Consider the following 19,588-nt stretch of genomic DNA (forward strand, 5'->3'; position numbering starts at 1 on the left):
ATCTATCTGCTGTGGGCGGGGGTCGCCGCCCCCGCCCCCTGGGGCCTCCCGCAAGCGCGCGCGCCTCCCGTTTCAGCTGGGTCGCCGTCACCATTTTGCGCTCAGGAAAACCGCGGATCCTGCGCTGTGCTCAGGGGGGAGGTGTGGAGAGAGAGAGAGGTTAAAAGGATTGGGGGATGCCCGGCTCCCACTGTTTCAACGCACCGTGGGGTCTCTGGTCCCATGCCGGATTTAGTTCAGTGGGCTGTTTGGAGTCCAAGAGCGCTTCCTTGGGCTCTTCCATCATGCTCGCTCCGCAGCAGGGTCCAAAGGGAAGCACACGTGGGGGAGGTGGGTTTAAGTATCTATCTGCTGTGGGCGGGGGTCGCCGCCCCCGCCCCCTGGGGCCTCCCGCAAGCGCGCGCGCCTCCCGTTTCAGCTGGGTCGCCGTCACCATTTTGCGCTCAGGAAAACCGCGGATCCTGCGCTGTGCTCAGGGGGGAGGTGTGGAGAGAGAGAGAGGTTAAAAGAATTGGGGGATGCCCGGCTCCCACTGTTTCAGCGCACCGTGGGTTCTCTGGTCCCATGCCGGAATTAGTTCAGTGGGCTGTTTGGAGTCCAAGAGCGCTTCCTTGGGCTCTTCCATCATGCTCGCTCCGCAGCAGGGTCCAAAAGGGTTAAAAGACTTTTTATTAGCCCCTTCGTCAAAGACCAGTTGAATATATTTATGAGAGTCTATATATGGGATCTCATTCCATTCCACTGGTTGTTCTTATATGTGAGAGCAACCACTTTTTGAAAAATAATATGCAATAGCATTACAAATAACTTTAAAAATATGCAATAACTTACAAATAAATCTTTGTAATGATACTAAATATTATTTTCAAAATAAATCAAAAGTGAGTACATTTTACCAATTCTCAGCTCATAATAGAGAAAATGAGTGTGTGGAATGATAATTTGCAGACATGGGCTGTTGTTGTTGTTTGTTTATTTGTTTTGCAATGGCACTTTTTTCTTGATTGCTGTCTTATTGTCTTTGTTTTGTGATCCAGGCTATACCTACCTGAGTGATGCTCAAGGTTACTTTTGATTCTGTGATCAGGAATGTTCCCAATAGTGATCTGAAGACCACGTGGTACTGAAGATTAAATTCAGGCTTTCTTCATGTGGACTATGAGCTAAGTTTCTTAAACCCTCTCTCCAACACTGTTTTATTGTTTTAAAATACAGTAGCATCAGTCCTCCAAACGTATTCTTCTTCGTTATTCTGTTAAATGTACTTGATCTCTTTTGCATTCCCAAATGAAATTTATAGTTATTGAGCCAAAATACATGAAATAACTTGGATTTTGGTGGCAGTTGAAATAATTTATAGAAAGTAATCTATAGATCATGTTGGTAAGAATTGAAATATTGACAACATTGAGAGTTCAGATCCATGAGCCTGGACTATTACTTCGTTTATTTAGTTCTCTTTGATTTTATTCTTTAAAGTTGCAAATGTAAGTATATCATCATCATCATCCCATTGATCATCGAATTTCTCAAGCAGTCTCAGTAACGTCTCTATTCTTCCCAGCCCTGATATTTTAGAATGATATTTAGAATGGCTGTGACTAAGCTCTGGAGGTCTTTGACCATGGGAGCTCTGCTTGGGGCGGGGAGGGAAGGTGGAGCCCACCCACTCCGTGGGGCCCCGGGGAAGACAGCCAGGAATGTGGGCAAGATGCTCCAGAAAACCTCAGGAGCCTAGCCACAGCCATGCTCAAGGCCCCTCTCCACATGTTTGGACGAGCCTCATGCATGAAGGTACCAGCAGAGGAACCCAGGCGTGTGGGACCCAGGGCTGAGACCTCCAAGCCTGCTCGATCGGGACTGGGCCTCTTGTGCCCAGATTTCCCATTTTCCAGTAGCTAGGTGGTCCCACCCAGGGACTGCCCCCAGGCACCAAGTAATCCCACCAACGGCCAACATCCAGAGACTTAAAACCAAGCTCCCAGAAGAGAGTGATGGAGAGATATAAATACAAATGTATGTTTAATTTATGTTTATTTTCATATTTCATATTTCACATATTTGACATGTTATTAAGTAAATAAGCCACTTTATTTTTTCTTTATGGGTCACACCTGGCGATGTACAGGAATTGGCTCTGCCCTCAGGAATCACCCCTGGTGGTGCTCAGGGGACTATATGGGATGCTGGGAATTGAACCTGGGTCGGCCGCGTGCAAGACAAATGCCCTACCTGCTGTACTATGTATGGCTCCAGCCCTGAATAAGCCAATTTTTTAAAGCTACGTATAATAAACAATTCCCACTCGATGACATTTTGGAAAGGGAAAACAATGGAGAAATAAAAGGAGAAGTTGCCAGGGAATGAAAGTAGATGGAAAGAGGGATAATAGGAGACAAGATTTTAGGCTAATAAAAAGACTGCTATCATGATAGCAGACTGATCATCTACATTTATATCTATACTTGTGCACATCTGTAGGTATGGTATATTTACTGAACTCCATAGAACGATCCAGAGTACTCTTAAGGTATGCTATGAATTTTGAGGCCTATGATGTGTCAGTTTAATTTCATATTTAGTGAACATGAGTTGTTCTAGTGAATAAGCATGATAAAATAAGAAGGTTTTCTCTGCAAAGGTTTTTAGGAAATGAAGAAAATCTCAGAACATCCCAATCAATTGTAATATACCCTGGGTTGCTTATTTTTTTTTAATAAAAGTCTTTCTCCTTCTTTCTCTCTTTGTCCTTCTCTCTCCCTTTCTCTCTCTCTTTCTCTCTCTCACACACGCATATGTGTACATACACGCGACATTAGTTCTTACAGAGAGGAATAGAGAACTTACTTTCTAAATAGAAACATCAATTCAATGAGAAGTCACAAAATGGCAATGCAACAACAAAAATAATAAGAAGCAACTGCCTGACTTTTCCCATTAGTTGAACTGTCTTTTGTCTGATCATTACACAAAGAGTCAGCACTAATGTCTCCCTTTTTGAACCTGACATTAACTTGGCAAAACAGAAGGCATCAGCCACATTCATAATCTGCTGAGCAAAGCGCAGCTTCCACAAAGGCGGTAATCAGGGATCAAACAGGTAAGAGGAAAACATCCTCTTGATCATCCCATTAGAAGCAAACACACGGGAGCAAAGGTAGTTTTTACGGGACGTGGAGGCTGCTGATACACACACTGATTTCACAAGCGCCGGCATCTGAAGCCCGGGTGGACCACGCGAGCAGCAGCGGGACGGGCACTTGGGGAGGGCGCTGGGGTGCTGGGGCCTTCCCTGCGGGTTGCGTTTCCTTGTTCCCAGGGCCTGTGCTTCCTGGGCACGAGGAGGAGTTTTCACTCTCGGGAATTCACCTGTGGAGCTCTGAAGTTCTACCCTGTCCGACACGAAATGGAAGAGTAGGATGGCAGCAAGGAGAATGAATGAATGACGGGCATTCACAGCGGTCAGAGGAGAAATTAAAAAGATGTTCCTGCCAAGGTCAGATTGAAATTTCCAGATTAAAATGTGGTAACTTTTAGGCTTAAGAACTGACCTTTACTCTTCTCCTCGCCTCAAAGTTAGCTTCCCCCCTTCTTTTTTTTTTAATATTTAGGTTGCTGACCCCAAATGTCACAAGCGAATGAACTGTAATTTGCCTGGCCAACCTGTGCACTTTTTAGGTTATTTCTAATGAGATGTTCACTGGCTAATTACTAAATATAATATGAATAAAATAAAGCTTGCGAAGGTGCAAAATAAATCATATATAATTATTGTATGTTCCTATCTTGAAATTAAAAGGGTTTCTAATTATGTCTTATTTTTTTAGTGTTTTTACATTTATTAAATATACAATAAAAAATAAATTTTGGATTTACATAGAAGATAGTAGAGTTCTAATGTACCGTGAACATTGTTTTTCCAGTACTACTGTTTCCTACTGGAATGATTATTTTTACAATAATAAACTGGCATTATGTTGTTAACTAATGTCTGCACTTCCTTGCTTTTACCTAGTGCCCTTTCCTGCCCCCAGAGGCCATCCCCAAAGGTCACATATGTGTAGACATATCTGTCCTGTATATCTCTTTCGGCTTCTCTGGGGCTGTGAGAGAGTTCCCATTTTTTCTTCTTGGGATGACCTTGACACATTTCTGGAGACGACGTTGGTCAGGTGTGTTATACTCTGCTCCTCTGCTGCCACGGGTCTCCGTTTCGTCTCCTGGTTAGCCAGGGCAGTGGGTGATTCGGAGGATGGTCACAAGACAGCCAGCCATTGTCTCTCCCCATCAGTGAAAACTGCCGTCCCGGCTGTTGTTCCTGTTCGAGGTACATTTCTTCTTTAGCAACTTACTCAAGTCCCCTCCGTCCTTTGACAATCTTCAAGAGGAAGTCACAGCACAGTTTATACTCCTTCCTTCCTTCCTTCCTTCCTTCCTTCCTTCCTTCCTTCCTTCCTTCCTTCCTTCCTTCCTTCCTTCCTTCCTTCCTTCCTTCCTTCCTTCCTTCCTTCCTTCCTTCCTGTGGCCCCTGTCCTTCAGTCTTATGCCATGGTCCCTCATTTACGTGATTTTTCACCTGTGACCCCCTCTTGGAATATTTTGGTGGTCCACAAAGGGACTGTCTGACTGCTGGTTGAGAAATACCACTTCAGAGTAAAGTAAAATAAAAATTCAGCATTTTGTTTCTGTAAAGATTTCTGTATTTTCCTGAGCTAATTTAATGAATGATTTATTTTTGTCAGTAAGGATGTAAGGATATTTATTAAATATGTTGGTTATGATTATGATCCAATATTGCTTTGGAAATTTTGCTGTTCAAATTGTTTTTGGTAACTGGAAATGCTTTTCAGTGGGCCTCTGGGTTTCCTTATCACCGTCTTTACTTCTGCCAAAATAATGTGCTCCAGGACCTTACGTATTTTCAGTGCTAGAATCATTTTCCAAGAACACTTCACGTTCTTTCATTTTAGCATTATGATTAGAAACTCTGGTTGGACTGGATGATATGCTAGCTATCACTGAGGTATGGTTTCTTTTAGTCTATCCCAGATGACATAATATAGTTATCAATAGCATTCCATGTGTAATTTTAGTTACAATTATAAACATCAGTATTAAACTAATATGAGTATATCCTGAAGTCTCTGTTCTAATCTACTATATGCTGGTCCCCTGAATGCATCAGCTGCTACATAGATGGTCAAACGATTTTCACACATGAGTCTATACATTCCATTGACTCATACATACAGTAGTAACCCCTCAACACAGAGCCAGAAGTAAGCATTGCTAGGTGTGGCTCACACCACTCCAGAAAGAAAAGAAACAGAAAGGAAGGAGGGAAGGAAGGAAGGAAGGAAGGAAGGAAGGAAGGAAGGAAGGAAGGAAGGAAGGAAGGAAGGAAGGAAGGAAGGAAGGAAGGAAGGAAGGAAGGAAAGAGAGAGAAAGAGAGAAAGAAAGAAAGAAAGAAAGAAAGAAAGAAAGAAAGAAAGAAAGAGAGAGAGAGAGAGAAAGAAAGAAAGAAAGAAAGAAAGAAAGAAAGAAAGAAAGAAAGAAAGAAAGAAAGAAAGAAAGAAAGAAAGAAAGAGAGAGAGAAAGAAAGAAAGAAAGAAAGAAAGAAAGAGAAAGAACCTGCTACAATAGATGGTCAAACCGTTTTCACACACGAGTCCATGCGGTTCTATGGGGAAATGCAGACTCTTCAACAGATGGTGCTGGAAAAAACACTCACATGAAAAAATGATGATGTTACACTCTTACATTATTTCAAACACACACAGAAACAACTCAAAATGCACTGATGACCTACATTTAAGATCTAAGTCTATGAAAGCACTAGGGGAAAAGCACAGGGGAAGCATCATCACTTTGGATTGTCAAGGGCTCCTGGAATACGACACCAAGAGTGGAGACACCACGGAGTAGCAGGAACTCCCAAAGCCTGTGGCTGGCCACGGGCTTCACATGGGGGAGGCCTGGGGACAGGCCCCGGCACCTCTGTTCCTGGAGCACCGCCAGGAGAGTCTTTTAAGTTGTGAGCAGTTCCTGAGTACAACTAAGTTTTGTCCAAAAAGAAAAAGAAAAAGAAATTAAAAACTAAAAAAATCTACTCCACTTCTGTGCATCAAAGTACAGTCAACAGAATGCATATATATAATAGATGGGATAAAAGAAAATATTTGCATATCACATATCTGCCAAATTAGTATCCATAAAGCTACAACAATGACACAAAAAATCAAATAGCCTGATTAAAAATAGGTTAAGGATAGGAAAAGATATTCTTCAAAAGTGATATACATATGAACAATATTTTTTAAAAATCCTCAATCTCATTAATATGAAAATATACAGCAAAACCACAATGAGGTATTGCCTCATCTATTAGTCAGGTTACTATAAAAAAATTCAGAAAACACTGAAGCTTGGTAAGGAGGTGGCAGCCACTATTGAAAACAACATGGTAGTTCCTCAACACGCTAAACAATAGGATTATGTGGGACTGAAGAAATTCCCCAAGGGGCTTGAATGCATGCATTGCATGCAGGAGGCCCAGATTCAATCTCTGGCAGTACACGGGCTACTGAGCACCACTGGGGAGAAACCCTGAACATTAAGCCTGTAAGTAGCCCCTTAGCACCACTGGTTGTGGTCACAAAGGAAAAACAAAATGAGATTATGTAGCAACTGCATTTAGTTCTTGCTTCAATGACCTGTACCAAGCTAACGAATGAAGTTACTATTGGAGTAGAGATTAAAAAGTTCAGTTATTGACACTCAGAATATGCTCCGGTTTCCACGGTAGTGAAGTAGGTTAGTGCATAAGATTCAGCAGCAGAATTTAGTTCATGCGTCTTTCAATGTGCCTTTCCACTCCAAATAGTAGCAAGCTATCTATTAAGTTTATACAGGAAAACACAATTTCACTTCTTGTGGCAACAGGCAGTAAAACTTGGCTTTAGGGAAAGGCTTTTCAGAAAACTGTACCTTGTATGTTTTTGTAGCCCAGGGAATGTTTGCTTTCCTCTTAGCTCAAGCAACATCCACACAGAAACCAGATGCTACATTTTATTCCCATCAGGAGTTTCACAGAGACTCAGAGACACAGACAAGATGGGTGGCACTTCAAACACTACCGTCTTTACAAAGAAAATTATTCCATTTTCTAAAAGTTCAATGCCAAACAAATAGCCAATCTACCTAGCATTAATACACTGTCTCTTGTGTTATTGTCCAGAAATGTAATGCTATATTCATTGATATGCCTTTTTTTTTTTACTTTCTGCTTTATAAAACTATTCTGTTGAATCATTTGAATCTGCTCCATGAACTGTGACCAACAGGGTTTACCCCTTTCACCGCTGACACCACTGTATAAACTCAAGTTTCTGCTGACACGAAGAACCCCTGTGCTTTATCTATGTCTGTTGTCTGGCCTACAAGGTCTCTCCCTTTTCTTATTAAGTCACTAAATACACTATGACAGAAATCAACACCTCAAAATGCCTCAATCTTTCCTTACATTTAGTCAAAAGTAAACCCTTGTCCTCTTCACTTCATCCCTGCTTGAAATAATACCCATTGGCAGAGTCACTCCGCCAGCCATGTAGAATCCCTAGAAGTAGCTGCATAGAGACGCTCACTCATTAATAGTGCTTGTTTCACAAGGATTTGGGAGGGAGTGATGCCTTTCCTCCCTCCCTCTCCTCCCACACGTAAGGAATCATTGATCTGCATGGCTTAGCATTGTGGTCTAGAAATCTCGAAGATAATGGCATCAAGGTCATGGCTGATTCTAGCATGGCACCATTTCTTCGCTGCATTTCGTACAGCTTGAATACACGGCCATGGACACCCACTTTATAAACATGATCCTTTCCCGGCTTCCTCAGGACACGCGCGGATTGTGCAATCCACCCCTGGAACAAAGCTGTTACTCGAGTTTGGGAAACCTTGTGGAGCACTGGGCTAGAAATCCTCTCTTTCTTGGGGAAACTTCTGTGCGGCTTCGAGCAGAGCATTCCCACCTCAGCCCCAGTTCAGACTCGTTTGGGCCTGCACACAGCTGCTCTCCAGGCTTTGCAGACACAAATGTTGTTCTTGTATTCGCACAATTCCCTTACTCAAACAGAAAGCCCGAGGGGGTGAAGGTCTTTGCCGTTGTATTTTTTAATAATTCACGTTTATCAGTTCTCGCACACAAGCTTCTATTCAATAGAGGCTAAATATAACTTAATCAGAGCAGCTTTTATTTTAAAGTTCCTCAAGCTGTGTCCCTTTTCTGGCAGAATGAGACCCATACCCAGGTACAATTATTTATAATAAAGATGTGTTTGAAGTAATCTCACTGGCTTCCTTTAAAACTCTAAGCAGGTGCTATTACAACCACACAAGAGATATAAGGGACTCCTTGAATCGAATAGGCTGAAAAGCCCATTTTACTCAAGTTCTCTAGGACTCCGATTGCGCTGTCTCACTTAAGAAGTCTCTGCAGATATTCCTGGATAGAGTCAGGCACTTCCTGCCTGATTTCCCTCCTGGAGTACTTTGAACTCTGCTGGAATTACAGCATGCGGCACTCCGTGTGACATTTATTTATTTACACAACTGCTTCTAAAAACAGCATGTAGACTCCTTGACAGGGAGATATTGTGTTTTATCTCCGTAGCCGTGTGTTCTGAATAAAGCAGTGTATCTAATGATGCTCGATATATTAGTATTAAACATCAATCATTTACGTTTGGATTATTAAAGACTGGCACAAGATCTAAGTCAACTCGGGGAATCTAAAACATAGGCACACTGGACAGCACGGCACAGATTCAATGCAGGGCAGCCCTAAAACTAATCTAATCCTGACTGTTTGGTTATTTATTTATTTCCCGATTTATTTAATGTTTTTTGGTGAAGCATGGGCTGCAACTGGCAGTAGATTCAGAGCAACGTTTGCTCTAGCAAACATTGTCCACAGCTGCTGAGTTCCTCTGCAATTCTAAGAGATGCACCGATGAGCACCAAGGAAGGAGTTTTAGGGAACCAGGGGGCAGGCAGGGGGTAGGCAGTGAATAGGATGATGGTGTACTCTAGCATACAAGAGACTATCATGAAAGAAGCTTTATGATATTGTCCTTATCCTTTCTCATCTCTCACTGGGTCTGGAAGAGCATATTTAAAGAAAACTAAGGTGCTACTTAAAGTTTCTCTTCTCCCACTGGCTACTGCGTATTTTGTTCCTGGCTTATTGAAAATGCTAAATGATCAGACTAATGTTTAAGTCTTAGATTTAATTAAGTTTTAATGGCAATCTGCTTACGCCAACTTCCTTTCAATTTGCATCAATAAGCACCTGCCAAAAGAATATTCAGAAGCATCTTGATTGAGATTTTGTTTTAGTAATTATCATGTCAACCTCAGCCTTTGTTCCTTTTAAAATAACTGCTCCACCCTAATGTTACCTATATGGGAAAGTGTCTTAGACTCTTCAGAGTTAGTGTGAAAATAAAAAAAAAAGTTTGAGGAAGGAAAAAAATGCTTTTATTATAAGAAACATATGGGGTGTGTGTGTGGGGGGTCCCTTCTAGCAATTCTTAACCCTACATGCATTTTTATCTGGGATGTTTCCATCACCACCTAGCAGATGTCTGTTCTTCCCCTCCCCCAATAACAAAGAACATTCTCAAATGCCATGAAAGACTTTGTCGTCCAACAAGCTACTGCTCGTCTCCTTGAAAGCGAGCACTTGACCTGGAGCACCATTTATCTATTATCTGAGTGATTCAAGATTCTCTCCTTTGCTACTCCTGTCTCCCTCTAAACTCCTGCTGCCTTTTCAGAATCCCTTCCCTGCTTTCCCCAAGTTCAGAAATTGGGGAGAAGACTATAGATTTATATTGGTCTTTGTGCAGAAAAGGAGAACCCCCACCCTGGAAATGACACAGTCTCTTAAAGACCCTGTTGGCCTCCCCGGATCCAGTCTGTCACTGGTGCAGTGCGAGAGACCGGCTTCTCGGCATTTGGTGATCTGCTCTGTCCCCCGCGTCCCCCTCGGGCTGGACTTCCTTTTGGAATGGCCCTGAGGGTACCAATGTCCCAGACAGATCATGAACGCTTTCTCCTCCTCCCTACCTAGCCTCCCGCCCTGCCTAATATCTGTTCATCCTTAGGAGCTCCTTTGTGTCCAGACCCCGATGCTCCTCAAGCTCCCTTTACCTGAGAACACCTCTAGAAATGAACATTTTGCGACATGCTTCCCAGTGACTGCGATTGAATAGTGTGTCATCTTTATTTCTTGCCATGATCCTAACTAATAGATGATCACTCTTTGACACACATTCATCTGCATATAAACTGACAGCCTGGAAGGTACATATAGACATATGTTGACTTCTAAGTTTTGTAATCATTTTACCTTTTCATGCCGAACATGTCTTACTTCTACAAAAAGATCAATACGCTTAATAAAACAAAGGCCATGTGATTCCACTTCAGTTTTGCTCCAGATACTACCAGCAATGGTTTCATTTCACCCCAGTTGGTTCCTAATCTCTCTCTTTCACTGGGCTCAATTTCAGGGAAGAAAAGCAAGTACAACTGATGTGAATCCATCCAATTTCTTTCATCATTATTTCAAAACCCCATAGCCTCAATAATCCATTTTTTCATATCTCTAAGAACATTGAAGCCACTTTCCTTTCCAAGAATTACACTTGCACCCAAGCCCTCAAAACCATCCACTCTTACATCCCATAAAACTGTCTGCATAAACTGCATTGAAGACCTCTTACCCTCTGCGTTAATCAGCTCCAAATGACCTCATTCTCGCCCTCATTTGTTTTAGATGAAAACTGTTTCTTCTCCTGGTGCTTGTCACTCAAGCCCTCACTGTGTTCTCACTTCCCAATCTCCTATTTTGTCTTCTCACTTTCTCATTGAAATTGTGCTTTCGATAATCAACAATTTTCATTGTATCACTGTAACACTGTTGTCCATTTCTCAGCAATTTGCTCAAGCAGGTGCCAGTAATGTCTCAATTTGTCCCTGTCACATTCAGGGGAATGAGGCCCATTATCGTTACTGTTTTTGGCATATCTATCGAATATGCCACGGGTAGCTCGCCAGGCTCTGCCACGTGAGATTCTGCGTCACTCTCTTCTGGGAGCTTTGTTTTATAGTCTCTGGATCTTGGCCATTGATGAGATTACATGGTGCCAGGGGCAGTTTGTAGGTGTGACTTCCAAGTTACTGGAAAACTGGGGATCTGTGTGGAGGAGGCCCAGTCCCAATCTGAGCAGGCTTGGATATCTCAGCCACAGGACCCGCATACGGGGGTTCCTCTATCAGTTCCTTCATGCATGAGGCTCATCGGAGTGTGTGGAGAGTGGCCTTGAGCATGGCTGTGGCTGGCTTCTGGAGGTTTTTGGCTGCCAAGGTTCTGCCTGGGACGGGGAGGGAAACTCAATCCACCCCCCTCCTAGGGTTCCCCCAGTGAAGAAAGCCTGGTGTGAGGGCAGGAGGTTCTGCAATCAATGACTTTAGATTTATCAAATGCTAATGGCCTAATTCTTTTCTGTGGCATCGAAAGTTCTCAAGAGGTGCTATGTTTGGGACCTGAGCGATAGTAGGGCACTTGCCTTGCATACAGCAGCTGACGTGGCTCTGATCCCTGGCACCCCAGATGGTTACCTAAGTCCAGCCAGGAATCATCCCTGAGCACAGAGTCAAGAGTCAGACCGAGCACCACCAAGTGAAGCCCCCAAACCAAAAACAAATAATTAATTAAGTACATATGAGGAAGAGAAAATTACTAATAAATATCTAGCACTTTTCTACTATTGTACTGATTTGTCTTATGTAGATAATCATCTCTTTAAGGTATGGTTATGTCAGTAATTTAATTTGGAGATCTTATCCCTGATTTTAAAGTAACAACTCAGGATCTTTTAATTCTGTATATTTTTATATATTACTCTAATAATTTTGTTTATCATTTAAATTTGATAAGAAAACTACTGATATACTCCAAGTGAAAAACTTCAGATGTCTCTGTATCACTTCCACTTCTAAATTAAACCTTTGCAGCAGAACGAGGAATTAGTACAATCTAGCAATTTTTTCCCATTTTTATGGCATTGCAATGATATGCTTACACTATTTATGAGTCCAAGAGGAAAGAAACATTTTTCCTGATTTAAGTATAAAGAAATAAAAGGTGAGGAAGCTTGAATAACTTGTTAAAATCATCCATGCGCTAGAGACCAGTCAAAGATCCAGTTTTCCAACCTGGGCAGTTACTCCATTTTGCCCTACAAAGGTTGTTTCCATGTGGTGATCCTACTTCACCAAATAGCTTTTAGATTTAAAAATGTTCCAAGTCAGCCTCTAATCGTACTGATCTTTGCCTACATTTTTCAAAGAGAAAATTAAACCATGATAGAAAACTGCTGAACTCATGTAGTTTCTGAGTTATATGAAGATTGTTTGCCCCAGGAGGTAAAAAGGCTCCCTAGATTCTGTCTAAAAGTAGAGGACGTTGTTTTCCCAGGATTGCTTTTTTATTTAAAATAAAAGCACATGTGACCCAAGATAAACGAAAAACTGTGAGTGGCACACACTTAACTCAGATTATTCCGACAGGACTGTTAGTACTATTTTAAAACCCAGAAAGCCAAGTGCAATAATCTTCATTATATGGGTTTAGATTTTCCCCTAAATGGAACATAGCCAACCCCTCACTCCATATTGTTCAGATAATGTGAAATATCATTTAATTTGACTAATCAGACTTTTAGGCTGAGAGTTCAACAAAACAACTCAATGAGGGCAGCAAGTAAATTGCAGGATGCTGGGAATGGAAAGAAAATTACCAAGACAACATAAATATCATATAGAATCTCCAATGAAAGCACAGATCCAAGACTTTAATGCAACACCCAGCTGGTGGCAGGAAGCCCAGAGAACTGAGACACTGATCTCCCTAAGCCAAGAGTCTCTGGATTGGAAGAGACAGGTATGCCATGAAAAAGAGCCTCATTCTAACACCCCAGATGGCCACTGCCACCCCCGCCAAATGGCTCTCCAGGCCTGACAAAGGGGCAGGTGAGCCAAGAGGCCAAGGCCCAGTGGAGTTCGAAGCAGTACTGGAAAGTGAAGCAGGTCTGGGGGAGGCGGATGCAAGTGGGAAGGAGTCAAGTTATGGGAGGAAAAAATTGCCCTCTCCACCTGGCCGCGTCTCCTCTGACATCTGCCTTCCTAGGGTTCTTGGACTTCCTCCTCCCTAGCAAGTGGAGATCAGGTGCTTGCACAGTCGAGATGCTTAGTCCCTGCTGGGCCGGAAGCTCGGTCGCTGTGCTTTGTCAGTTCCTCCTTGGTGATTGATGGGGTGGCAGGAAAGTTACTGTTCCTTGGCCCAACAGCGCTCAGAGTCTCAGCAGAGAACTGGTCCCACAACAGAAATGGATGGCATTCAAGGGTTCCAAGGGGGTAGGCAAAGACGAGGGGCCAATGAAAGGTTGTTGACATTTTGCCACAGAAGACTGTCCCATAAAACGTGATCGATATCACTGTTAGCTTGCAATGCTTTCCCTTTCCATCACAATCCAGCCGGGCAAGGCTCTATTCGTTCATTCATTTTCATCTCTAGTCATCTTTTTCCCCTCCATGTAAACCCAATGTTATTTTTCTGTATGTGGGAGATGTAGTGAGGTGCATCATTTTAGAAACAGAATTATGAAAAGAAGCTGCACCTTATTTAGTCTAATTCACAAGGGACTTTTGAAACTTTCCAAAGGATTGATCAGTTTCCCATCTGATTGACTGAACCTGTTAAAATTCCTATGTGCTATTTGTCTTTTATTCTTTAAATACTTACCTCAGAGAGTGTGGTAAACAGGGTTTCTGCTGAACTACTATTGGTGAGGTGTCGATGAATAGAACATTTCTGGCATCCATGTACTTTGCAAATGGTCTTGGAGGCTAAAGAGTCCCTCTGATTTAAAGAGCCAAACAAGAAATGCTGGAAAAGTCAAGAAAGCAAATTCTCCCCAATAGTCTCCCCAGAGAAAATGGCCTTGCCAACATTTTGATTACATAAATTGTCTTTGAACTTGGGCCCCCAGAACTTAAAAAAAATATTTTTTATTTGCATTTCAAGTAACTGAGTTCATGGTGATTTGTCACTGTAGCAATAACAATTTTATACACAGACTAGCAGAATAGGCATTATCTTGATTCTTCTTGGTGTCATGGCAGAAAGGACAAAAGGGTTGGCACAATGATTACACTCTAGAAATCAACTGTTATTTCCCAGAAATAATACATACTGCATCCACTTAAATTTCAATGACCTGTCTATATTTATGACTCTGCCTAAAACCTAACAGATTCCAAAATCCAACCATGTAGTTAAAAATTTAAGAAAACTAGATGTAGTTGCTGAATAGCACTAATGACTGTACACCACATCTAAAGTAAGGGTGACTTAATATTCAGTAGAAATGAGGTTATAAATTGTTCTTAAACAATTTTGCTCCCAACATGGGAAAATAAAACAGAAACATGTGCCAACATGTGTTGACACAAAACAGCTGAAATGAATACGGTAATTTTTTTTTCTGGGAAATGACAGTATAGGTGACTTTTCTCTTTCTAAGGTATCTTAACTTTTCTTCAATGAATGAGTTTTTATAAGGAAAGGAAAATACAGTCTTCTAAGAAGCCTAGCAGGTATGTAATAGTAGAACAGGGAACATTGATAAACCTAATAATTTCGGCATAACATTTATTTGCAAGGAATGTAAAATCATGAGCTGAGCCTATAGCAGTTTGAAGAGAGGAATTGGATGCCCCCAGAGAATCTCAGACAACAAATATGTAATTCTAGATTCTGGGCAAAACCCAACCATTCCAGATTCAAAGGATTGGGTTTATGTTTTTCCAAACACAATGGAAAAATCTGTTCTTTTGTTTATGTATAAAATAGATAATTTCCTGGGTCCTTTTTCCTTTTTTTCTTTCCTATTCTATAATTTTAATGACAATTTCTGGAATTGTGAGTTATTTTAATGAGATACAGTACTATATTCATTTCAAGGGTACAGTGAAATGATTTGTTATTTGTGCACACTGTACAGTGACCACTGAAGCAAATGAGGCCAATACACACGTCTGCACATTATTTGTTTTTCTCTCTTCATTCTTATGATGAAGACTTTGAACATCTATTCTCTCAAGCAACTTTCAAATATGCAATACAGCGTCATTAACTATAGCCCCATGCTGTGCACTATGGAATCAGAGGCTCTTACACTTATGATGTTAGTTCAGTTGTTCTCTCTCTGCAGGAGGGAGGGACCAGATTCTGGTAAGCGACACTGGTCCAGCAGCAGGGTGCTAGACTCTCACTGTTGAATCCCTAGCACCAACCTTGATGGCTGACACACTGTTTCAGGTCATGCTGCACATTCCCTTCAACAGAAGGAACTGAAGATTTGGGCTCTTGTATCCCTGGGAATTGGGAATCCAAGTGTATTCATTTGCAACAGCTCCATGACAAAGGTCCACAGACTGGGGAGAGTCATTTCCTCATAGTTCCGGGTCTGAGATAAAAAGATCCAGATCCGAAAGATTGGTTTCCCTGGGGTGTCTCTCTCCCAGGATTGAAGAAAGTTTTCCTGGGCCTCTTCTTTTCTCTGTGCGTGCCTGAGTCCTAATTTCCTAAAGGACACTACTTCTATTAGGTCAATGTCCATGTTCATTCAGAACTCCTGGTTTACTGGCAAGCACATCTGATTTGGGTATGACTCTATTCTTTCAGGGGACTGACAATGTTTAAAAAAAAAGCATTTGGATAAATTATTAGTAATAGGATTTCCAGGTGCTGGAAATAACCTACCAAGTCATACCCAATTTTAAAAAGAAAAGTTTTTCTTTGGAGTAGCAGGGGACCTTGTAATCTCTTTTTAACTTAATTGCCTCTTTAAAGATTCTGTTGCCAAATATGTGCACTTTTCGAGAAAATGGCGCGAAGACATCCATATCCATGCTTTGTAGGGACACAGCCCATTTTCTAGTATAAAGATTTCAGCCTTAACACTTACAGGCACACAAAAGCTTCCTCTTCTGTTTTTCTTTTGGTTTTTGGCTCATATCTGGCAGTGCTTAAGGATTTTCCTGGCACTGTGTAAAGGGTGATCACTCCTGGTGGTGCTCAGGGAACCAAATGGGGGGCCGGGGGTTAAACCCAAGTCGGCTGCTTGTAAGGTGAATGCTCTACCCACTGAACTATCTTTCTGGTCCTTCCCCTTCATTTTTTAACATAGAAAATAAGAGAGAATGCTGCTCAGCAGCACTGAGTGTCACTTGGCATTGACACTGTTGGAGCACAGTCTCCTTGATAGGACAGACAGACATGCACATTTTGATTTATAGGCACATCCTGCAGGCCTTCTCCTCCTGTAAGAGATTTCCATGTAAGCACATTGATCTTCCTGATAGCTCTCCTCCAACACAACATTTGCAGAAGACAGAAGTTTCCAAGAGTGGGTGGCGAGTCCCCCTTCTCCCTGCTGTAACCCGCAGTGGGTGTCAATTACCTTGTTCTTTCGACTGATCAAAATACCCCTAAAGCCACCATGACTCTGGGCACACTTACCAATGCTGTTTCCCCCATTTATTGGAAGAGCCTGTCTTGAGAGACTTTGTTTGTCCAAAATCCTCCGTTCCAGACTGTCACTGGCTCATTCTTACCAAAACATGAGCTGCGTTCTCAACAATGACCAGCAGGCATGGATCTCAGACACTAACTGCAGTGTCAATATAGGGAGAGTTAATGTTTATTCCACCAGAAGACACGGATCCAAGCGCACTAGACCCTCCAGTCCAGAAGAGATGGCTTCAATTTCCTCAGCACTTAACACACAAACTAAATAGGGCGCTCTCTCTCTCTCTCTCTCTCTCTCTCTCTCTCTCTCTCTCTCTCTCTCTCTCTCTCTCTCTCTCCTCTCTCGCTCTCTCTCCATTTTGTGATTAAAATGCACAAATGATGGATCATGGAACCGACACTTTCTTGAAATAAGAAGTCACTGACGCTACTTTTTTCACTCAAGAAAACTATTCTGAGTTGGTGCTTTCACCACTTTCCCAGTGGGAAAGGGAAACTAACAATTCCACATAAGTCATCTGAATAGAGGCAATGCAGGCTCTGGTTAAAAGCAAAACATTGAAAGGCGGTTCTGGAATCAGGTAGGTTTCCACCAGCTTCACCCCCAATCTGTGATGTTTATCAGGCCCTGGTATTCCTCTGAGCCTGAAGTCACATCTGTCTGGGGGTGAACAAACATCACCTGGTAGGGACACAGTGCAGTAGTTTAGAAAACCATGATGAACGTTTGATGCTCTCAGCCAGAGGCATCTGAAGCAGGAAAAGTTTATCAGTCCTGTCATTTACCACGGGAGATCCTGGGGCACACAGAGGTGATTTGTTCTAGTTGCCTCCCTAGTAGGAAGGTAAATGGCATTTGCCTCCTGGGGGTAGGAGAGGCAAAGTGATTGTTCTGTAGATATATCCCACTGAATCATTATTTATGGCTCTACTGAAAATAAATAAATAAATGAATAAATAAATAAATAGGACCAATTTTTCGAAAGTTTACAGCAACCTGGTAAAAAACACTAAAGCCAAATATAATTTGCCCAAACTAAAGAGATCCAAGGATAATGTAAATAAAGAGATCCAAGGATAACATAAATAATTTATACCTTCAGGCCATAGAAATTTTATTTTGTTTCTACATAATTTTATTTGAAAAAAGTAGTATGTATGAGATCAGAAGTCTCTAGTTTCTAGTAGGTAGTCACTATACATTGGCTGATTCTAAACCTGGCAAGCCACTTTACTTCCCTCATCAGTGTTTTAGTTTGAAGGGTTTTCCTGTTTTATTTCCTCCAGAGTTGTTGTTTTTTAATAATCTCCATGGATCACTGAGGATACACCAGACCTCAGAAACTGAAATATCTTTTGATGGAATCCATTTTGCAGACCAGGATAGGAAGTCATGTCAGATTATTTTTGGAATATGTCTTATATTCCAAATGTGTCTTATATTCCAAATCTCTGAGACTGTTCCTCGTCCCTCGGGAGCACACAAAGACTGTTTCAGAGCATCCTTTTAAGTTTGATTTGGCCGCTGAGTTATGACCAAACACCGGGACAGAAAGTGACAGACGGTGCTTTTAGGTCTAACTCATAAGAATATTGGTTACAGTTCTTTCTGTGTAGCTGCTGATTTGACGTCAATGTGCAGAATAAGCATAGACGCGTGTTTAAAAACCAGAAGTGACTTCACCAGCACAGAGGTAGATCCACCCTGCGCTCAGTGATACATATGCAAGTATGAACAAAACTTGTATTATGATTTGATCTTATTTTTTCCCTTTCTTTTCTGGTTGGGAGTTAAAATAATCCATGAAATAAAATAAAATAATCTGATGTATTATTATTGTTACATATTCATATTAGCCAGTATCATTTCCCCCAATATTTGTGTGGGCAACACTTTCAACTATGAAATATTTCAACACTTTCAGCCCCTCAAAAAAGAATGAAAGGACGCAGTTAAGATACAAGCAACAAATGACAGGACTTGTACCCATGCCAGGTAACAGTGCCACACAGCTACACACTTCCTTGTCATCCAGACCTTCAACCATGTGTGGTCATTTGTGTGGTCCTGCCCTTGAAGTTGAGTTGACCGCTATGGCAAGTAACTGCCTGTACTGCAACCCCGTGACTTTTCTCTCCACTCCTGTGCAAAGGCAAGTTCACTGCACACACCACAATGCCACAAGATCTTTAGAATCCCACGGATGGTTCCAAAAGAGCTGCTATATAGAGACGAACTTTCTGTTAGAGCAAAAATGATGGTTTGGGGACGTTATAAATGAGCTTGAGACCCATCCTGATACTTACTCAGGGTTCAGGCCCTGGGTCCTTGAAAGGAAATCCCCAACTTTTATGCCCAGGGGATTATTACAGGGACTCTGCTTGCGATGGACAGGTCCAGTAGTGTGGGGAACTGGGAGCCGGGAACCACCAACTGAGCAGAGGAGATGGGAGCGGCCCCTTCACACATTCCACGTCATGGCTGATCAGAGGATTATCTCTCACACCCTATCACTTGTCAAACTGTTTTAGCTTACAACTGCTTTCATATTTTCTTTGAGCCTCTATCTTTTATCTCTTATCATACTGTTGTGCTGGTTTCTTTTATCTTGAACACTTAACTTATGGCTCCTAATTCATGTTTATCACTCTACAGTGTCTTGAATAGAACCTGAGCAAATTAGGAGTTCACCTAAGGTTGATCTATTATCTCGTGATGTGTGAATATAATAAGGATTGCCACCCCGTGGCATGGAGGCCACACTATTCAAAGCCCGTTCACATCCCTTACTCACCATAACTCTAAAATCTGAAGGGCAGGACCCCCATTTACAGATAAGGGAACATGAGCTAAGAGAAATGAATCACTTTTTTTGTTTCCATGGCGAATAAATGGCAGAGCAGACACTAGCTCCACTCTTCTTAATTTCC

At 41.8% G+C, this 19,588-nt stretch overlaps 1 long non-coding RNA gene across 2 annotated transcripts in view; it reads left to right on the forward strand.

Annotated features, from left to right (window-relative positions):
- Positions 1–3,818, forward strand: part of LOC129407134 (uncharacterized) — a 53,821-nt gene extending 50,003 nt beyond the window's left edge. For both annotated transcript variants that reach the window (XR_008631442.1, XR_008631443.1), the window contains one exon: positions 1,038–3,818. This is a non-coding gene — a long non-coding RNA (uncharacterized LOC129407134). The remainder of the gene's footprint in view (positions 1–1,037) is intronic.
- The last annotated feature ends 15,770 nt before the right edge of the window (positions 3,819–19,588 follow it).

Source organism: Sorex araneus, chromosome 9 (genome assembly GCF_027595985.1).
Source record: "Sorex araneus isolate mSorAra2 chromosome 9, mSorAra2.pri, whole genome shotgun sequence".
NCBI lineage: Eukaryota > Metazoa > Chordata > Mammalia > Eulipotyphla > Soricidae > Sorex > Sorex araneus.